Source organism: Tripterygium wilfordii, chromosome 2 (genome assembly GCF_013401445.1).
Source record: "Tripterygium wilfordii isolate XIE 37 chromosome 2, ASM1340144v1, whole genome shotgun sequence".
NCBI lineage: Eukaryota > Viridiplantae > Streptophyta > Magnoliopsida > Celastrales > Celastraceae > Tripterygium > Tripterygium wilfordii.
In genome coordinates this window covers 3,528,449-3,535,948 of record NC_052233.1, presented here as the reverse complement: position 1 = coordinate 3,535,948, position 7,500 = coordinate 3,528,449, and positions in this window count along the sequence as shown.

Below are 7,500 nucleotides of genomic sequence, written 5' to 3'. Positions count from 1 at the left end.
ACAATGGGAACCATGTCACACCCTATGAAACTGCTGATTTTGTCAATTGTTGCTCTGATCTGGGCCTTCTTGATCTTAATTATACGGGCTGTCACTTTACTTGGACTAATGGCAAAGTTTGGTGCAAGCTAGATAGGGTGTTAGTTAACCCTAGCTGGAGCACTCTCAATATGCACTGCTCTGTCCAGTTCCTAACTGCTGGGGCTTTCTCTGATCACTCTCTAGTCAAGTTTTAGATTGGCAAAGATATTCCCAGAGGTAACAGGCCTTTCAAATTTTTTAATATGTGGGCTGATCATGACCATTTTCTGGATCTGGTTGCAGCTACCTGGCACTCTCCCATTCTTGGCTCTCCTATGTACACTCTATGTAAGAAGCTAAAAGCTTTGAAGGGTCCCTTGAAAATGCTTAATAAGAACCACTTTAGTCATATCTCAGAGAGGGTTGCTCAAGCTGCTTCTGAGCTGGAGCAGCACCAGTCTATTTTGCAAACTGACCTGGATAATAGGCAGTTAATCACTGAGGAAGGTCACTTGAAAACTACTTTGTTGAACTTACAATGTGCTGAGAGAAAGTTCTTTTCCCAGAAGCTCAAACTCCAGTTCTTAAAAGGCAGTGATAGATGCTCTAAGTTCTTCCACTCTTTACTGAACCAAAGCCACAAGAGAAGATTTATTGCAGCTATTCAAACTGACACTGGTGAACTTACTACATCTATGGAGGCAGTGGGGGAGGAATTTGTCAAATTCTTTCACTCTCTTCTTGGGACTGAAAAGGACATTGATCCTCTTAAGGAGGAGGTGATTGCTAGTGGTCATTGCCTGAATGGCTCCTCTGATTCTATTCTGCTAGCCCCCATTACTGAAGAGATAATTAAAACTGCTTTATTCTCTATTGGAGATGACAAAGCCCCTGGGCCTGATGGATTTTCTTCTGCCTTCTTCAGGAGAGCCTGGTCTGTTGTGGGAGTTGACTTCTGTAATAGTATAAAAGACTTCTTTGCCTCTGGGCAGATGTTGAAGCAGATTAACCACTCAGTTATTGCCTTAGTCCCCAAGTCTTCTCACATCTCCAATGTGGCTGATTTTAGGCCCATCTCCTGCTGCAATGTTGTATATAAGGTAATCTCAAAAATCTTGGCTGACAGGCTTGCTCAAGTTCTTAAAGACATAATCAGTCCTGCTCAGAATGCTTTTTTGGGAGGAAGAAACATGGTTGACAATATCCACCTGCTCCAAGAGATGCTTAGGCATTATGCTAGAAAGAGAACTAGTCCCAAGTGTATCATAAAAATTGATTTCAGAAAGGCCTTTGACTCTGTTCAGTGGCCTTTTATTAGGAACCTTTTAAGGGGGTTTGGGTTTCCTAACCAGTTTATTCATTGGGTTATGCAGTGTGTGGAGACTTCCTCTTTCTCTGTTGCAGTTAATGGTGATCTCTATGGTTTCTTTCAAGGGAAATGTGGCATTAGGCAGGGTGATCCTTTATCACCATACCTCTTTATCACCTGCATGGAGTATTTGTCTAGGCAGTTGTCTGTTGCTACTGCTAAGCCTGGGTTTCATTTCCATTCCAAATGTGGAACTCAGCAGATCTCCCACCTTGCCTTTGCAGATGATATATTGCTCCTTTCAAGAGGTGATGCTTCATCTGTAAACATTTTAAATGATGAGTTGACTGACTTCTGCAGAGTCTCTGGTTTATCTGTTAATGCCTCCAAATCCTCCATATTCTTTGGTGGAGTCAGCCAACCTATCAAGCATTTTATTCTAAGTGCAACTGGCTTTAGGGAAGGAAGATTTCCATTCACTTATTTGGGGGTCCCTTTGAGTCCTCATCGGCTGCTAATTAGCCAGTTTTCTCCTCTTTATTTGAGGATCCAATCCTCCATTCAAAGCTGGATGGGCAGGTGTTTATCTTATGCTGGTCGATTGGAATTGATCAGGACTGTCTTGCAGGGTGTTGAGCAGTTCTGGATGGGGATTTTTCCTCTGCCTTCTCAAGTTATTCACAAAATTACTAGTCTATGTCGTAACTTCTTTTGGACTGGGGATCTAAACAGAAATAAATCAGCTTTGGTTGCTTGGGAGGAGGTCTGTGTTCCCAAGCAAGAAGGTGGGCTTGGTCTGTTTAATTTGCAAGCAAGGAACTGTGGCTTTATGGTCAAGCAGCTATGGAACATTCATGCCAAAGCTGACTCTCTGTGGGTCCAGTGGATACATCACTCTTATCTGTCACAGGATACTATTTGGGATGTTCACCCCAAGGCCAATGCCTCTCCCCTCTGGAAATTCATTATCCATCTCAAAGACCAGTTTTTAAGTGCTACAGGAGGAGTTAATCAGGTCATTCAGAAGTTGCAACACTGGAGTGCTTCCTCTAGCTCTATTGCCAGTAATGCATATGATTTTTTTAGGCCTGAGAAACCTACTGTAAGCTGGCACAAGGTAGTTTGGGAAACCTGGTCTCTCCCCAAGCACTCCCTTATTCTCTGGCTTGCTGTTAAAGGTAAACTTAGAACGAAGGACAGGTTGCATTTCATACCTACTGACACGCTCTGCAGTTTCTGTAGGCAGGAAGAGGAGTCCCACAGCCACCTTTTTTTCAAATGTACCTGGGTGAATAGATTTTGGGGACAGGTGAAATCTTGGCTTGGCATCACTGAGAGATTAAATACTCTTAATAGTGCTTTGAGGAGGCTTAAGGGAAGTCAGCAGAGTATTCAATTCAGAATGAAGAAGGTGTCTCTTAGTTTATTTATCTATCTTGTGTGGCAAGAAAGAAATAAGAGAGTTTTTGAGAAGGCTAGTAAATTGATTCCAGCTATGGTTCATCGGTTCAAGGTTCTCTTCTTCTCCATTCTCTACTTCCATGTTAAAGAGCCTGCCTCTATCTCTCCCTGGATAGCTAACCTCAGCTACTAGTCGGATAGCTTAGGCTGGTTGCTGAGTCCTGCTTTGAGGTTTCTTGTGAGTAGGTTTTCTGTTGGCAGCTGCTTGGTTGGGGGCAGGTGGGGGCTGTTTGTGGTTCCTGCTGTGGTCTATGTTTCTGGAAGCTGTTTTGGTTTGAGTGCAGGTGGGGGCTGTTTGCTGGGTTCTGTCTGGTGGTTCCTGCTGTGGTCTCTGTTTCTGCTTTGGTGTTTTTGGTTGTTGCTGGTGTGGCTTGGTTTTGTGGTGCTGCTGCCTTGTTTCCCCTGGCTGCTATGTCTGGTTCCTCTCTGCTGGTCTGCCTCTGTGGGTGCGGCTGTGGAGCTGGTGTTTGTTCTTGGTTGATGAGCTTGGGCTTGCTGTTTTGAGGGATCTTTGGTGCTGCTGCTGTGCTGTCTGGTTCCCCTTCTCTTCTTTGCAGTGTGGGGGTTTTGCTTGTTTGCTTTTCTTTTGGTTTTGGTTTTTGGGGCCTTGTTTGTTTTGCTCCTTGCTTCTAGCTTTTTAGCTTTTAGCCTGGTGGTTTGCTTCCTTCCCTGGCCTGTCAGGGTTTCTGCCTGTATATGCCTGTATATTGACACTCTGGACTTTCCAATTTTGTTTCTTTTGATCTTTTATATATACTTACATTTTGATCAAAAAGAAAGAGCTCTCAGTGTTCTTGTGATTCTAAATGGTGAAGACTAAGAAGGCGAAGATGACGGCTTCTGTGTCGCGGGGTAAGAAAACGGCAAAACAACTTCGCGAGGAAGCTCAAATCGAGCTTCAGAAGAATACGATTATAGCTCTGCCAGCACAGAACAAAGTTCTCAAGGAAAATCTCCAGTCTGAGGTTGCGATTCCTGAGCCAATGGTGTTTCTTAAAACCCTAGTTGGTGGCTCCAGCCCAAAAAAGTACCTGCTTCACTCGGGTGAAGTTAATCTGGAAGGGGTGAACAGTGGGGAGGGGTTCGACAGTCCGACTTCTGCTTCGGAGCGGGTTCTTGTGGAAGATTGCACTGATGATGAGGATGATTCTGATGAGGAACCGTTAGACTACACACTCTCGGAGGAGAGCAATGGAGGTGCTTCTAAGTTCTTTAACTCGCCTGCAATGTTCAAGGTAGCTGAGTCTAGAAGAATCAGGGAAGAAGGGGTTAATGGAGATGATGCTCATTCTGTGGGTCTTGTGAACTCAGCTGATGCTGCGAACCAAAGGAATTTACCTGATGCTATGGAGTCCTGTCCAGGTATTCCTAAACCTATAGAACCTGTGCTTGGGAAGTGGAAAGACTTATTCTCTTCTAATAGGAGTTCTGGAAGCTGTCCTAAGTTAGAACATTTCGCTGATATTAGCACTAAGAAAAATTGTACTTGTCTGATGAGGATTTGGATGAAAACTGTGATATTTGGAAACTTTGTGTTGTGGGTTATGTTGCAGGGAAGTTTCCTGGGTTTAGGGCTCTCAATCTATTAATTGAAAGTAATTGGAAATGTGAAGCTTCTTTAACAATCCATGATTCTGGCTGGTTGATTTATAGATTTGAAAATGAAGAGGATAAATTGGCTGTTTTAAGTGGTGGACCTTATTTGGTATATGGTAGGCCTTTAATGTTGAGGTCTATGCCTGAGTATTTTGATTTTGCCTCTGAAGAGATGACTAGAGTCCCGGTTTGGGTTAAATTTCCTAATTTACCTCTGAAGTGCTGGTCCTTAAAATGTCTTTCTAAGATTGCTAGTGTGCTTGGTAAGCCTCTTCATTGTGACAGACTGACTTCCAATCTGTCTAGGCTATCATATGCTAGGGTGTTGGTGGAGATTGACTTGCTAGATGATCTCCCTCATAACATTAAAATCTTGTTGCCTAATGGGACTCCTCTGGATCAAATGGTGGAGTATGAAACTTTGCCTAAGTTTTGTAAGCACTGCAGGGTTCTAGGGCATACTACTGGTGTATGTTCAAAGGCCCCTATTGTTTCTGGCTCAACAAGTGCAGGCAGGCAGGGCAGTGGTATTGGTGATGTCAATAAAAGGGGTAGTGTTCTGGATAGGTTGGGTTCAGTTACTACTCTAATTGAGCAAAAAGGGAAGACTGTTGCTGGGCAGCAAGGTGGGGATTCTATATCTAATGAAGATGGGGGTGAAGGATGGGAATTGATTAGGGGCAGGAAGTATGGTAAGAAGCAGAGGTTCCAAAGCAGATTTTCAGCTGGAGGAAGTGGTACTAAAGAAGTTCAGAATGATAAGAATAAGGCTGTTGGTCCTATAGCTGGATTTAGGAGTGAAGATGGTGTTGTTGCTGCAGAGGGTGTTACCACTAGGAGCAGTGCTAAGAAGCATGCTATGAGAGCATCTGGAGGTGGCGGGGGATCTCCCCCTACTATTTAATGCTTCTGTACAGTTGGAATGTCAGGGGGCTTAATAGTCCTCTGAAGCAGCATGAGGTGGTCAGCCTCATGAAGAAGAATAAGATTGATGTTTGTGGTTTGATGGAAACTAAGCTTACTTCTTCTAAGCTTGATTTCATGCATAAGTTTAGGTTGAAGTACTGGAATTTTCTTTCTAATGTTGATGTGGCCAGAACTGCCAGAATTGTTTTATTTTGGAATCCTTCCACTGTCAATGTTGAGCTATTGGATTATACTCCTCAGGGCATTCATGTGAATATCACTAGCTTGGAGCAGCAATTTAATTTTACTGCCACTTTTGTCTATGGTTTCAACACTATCTCTGCTAGGAGGGGGTTGTGGGATGATTTGAGAAGATGGTCTTCTACATCTCCTTGGCTTGTCCTTGGGGATTTCAATTCTATTCTCTCTCAATCTGATAAGCACAATGGAGATCTGGTTACCAGTTATGAAGTTTCTGATTTTAGGAATTGTTGTTCTGATCTGGGGCTCGAGGATTTAAACTTTACTGGCTATCATTTTTCCTGGTCTAATGGGAATATTTGGAGTAAAATTGATAGGGTTATGGTGAATACCCTTTGGCCTGCTATGCAAATGCAGTCTATTGTTCAGTTCTTACCCCCTGGTGCATTCTTTGATCATTCTCCAGCTAGGATCCAGCTTGGTGCTTGGCAGAAGCAGGGTAGAAGACCCTTTAAATTCTTTAACATGTGGACTGACCATCCGAGGTACAAAGAGTTAGTGGATGCTAACTGGTTTCTTCAAGCTTACGGCTCTCCTATGTATCTTCTCTGTAGGAAGCTTAAAAACCTGAAGGGGCATTTAAAGGAGCTTAATAAGTTGCATTATAGTCACATTTCTTCCAGAGTTGCTAAAGCCGCTGCAGATTTAGAGTCTCACCATACCATTTTTCAAAATGATAGGGATAATGCTCAGTTATTATTGCAGGACAAGCAGTTGAGGCTAAACCTGATGAACCTTAAGGCTGCTGAGAAGATGTTTTACTGTCAGAAGCTAAAGAATTCCTACTTCAAGGAAAGTGATAGAAGCTCTAGTTTCTTCCATGCTCTAATGAACCAGAAGCATAGAAGGAACTACATTCCTGCTATTCAGACTGGTTCTGGTTTACTTACTTCTTCTATAGATGAAATGGGTGAGGAGTTTGTGAATTATTTTCAGCAGCATCTGGGGTCTTCTAAGGATACTCAACCCCTAGTGGAGGCTATTGTTCACTCTGGTCCCTGCCTTGATGATTCAGCCTATGGCCCCCTTTTGACTCCTGTGTCTAATGATGAAATTAGGACTACTTTATTCAGCATTGGTGATGATAAAGCCCCTGGACCGGATGGTTACTCTTCTGTGTTTTTCAAGAAGTCTTGGGAGGTTGTGGGGGAGGATTTATGTCTTGCAATTCAGGACTTCTTCTCTACTGGGGAGATATTGAGGCAATTTAATCATTCTGTTATTGCTTTAATTCCTAAATTGCCTAGTGTTACCTCAGTGGCTGATTTCAGGCCAATTTCTTGTTGTAATGTCATATACAAGGTCATTTCTAAAATTCTGGCTACCAGATTGGCTGCTGCTTTACAGAGTATTATTAGTTCTGCCCAAAATGCTTTTCTGGGAGGTAGGAAGATGACTGATAACATTAATTTGGTGCAAGAACTGCTTAGGCAGTATGGCAGGAAAAGGGCTTCTCCTAGATGTTTGGTAAAAATTGATTTCAGGAAGGCCTTTGACTCTGTTCAGTGGCCTTTTTTGAGGCAGTTGCTATTGACCCTTGGCTTTCCTGCTAGGTTTGTTAGTTTAATTATGAAATGTGTTGAATCCACCTCCTTCTCTGTGTCAGTTAATGGGAACTTGTATGGCTTCTTTCAAGGCAAGAGTGGAATTAGGCAAGGGGACCCTTTATCTCCTTATTTATTTATCTCTTGCATGGAATACTTCTCCAGAATGTTAGCTATAGCCTCTAATCTGCCTGGCTTCCAGTTTCACCCTAAGTGTGATGTTCACAGATTATGTCATCTTGCTTTTGCTGATGATGTTCTTCTATTTTCTCGTGGTGATTTGGTTTCTGTGCAGATTCCTTATCAACAGTTGTTGGAGTTTGGAAGGATATCTGGGTTGGAGATAAATGCCAGTAAATCTTCTATCTACTTTGGTGGGGTAAGCAATGCAGTTAAGCAGGG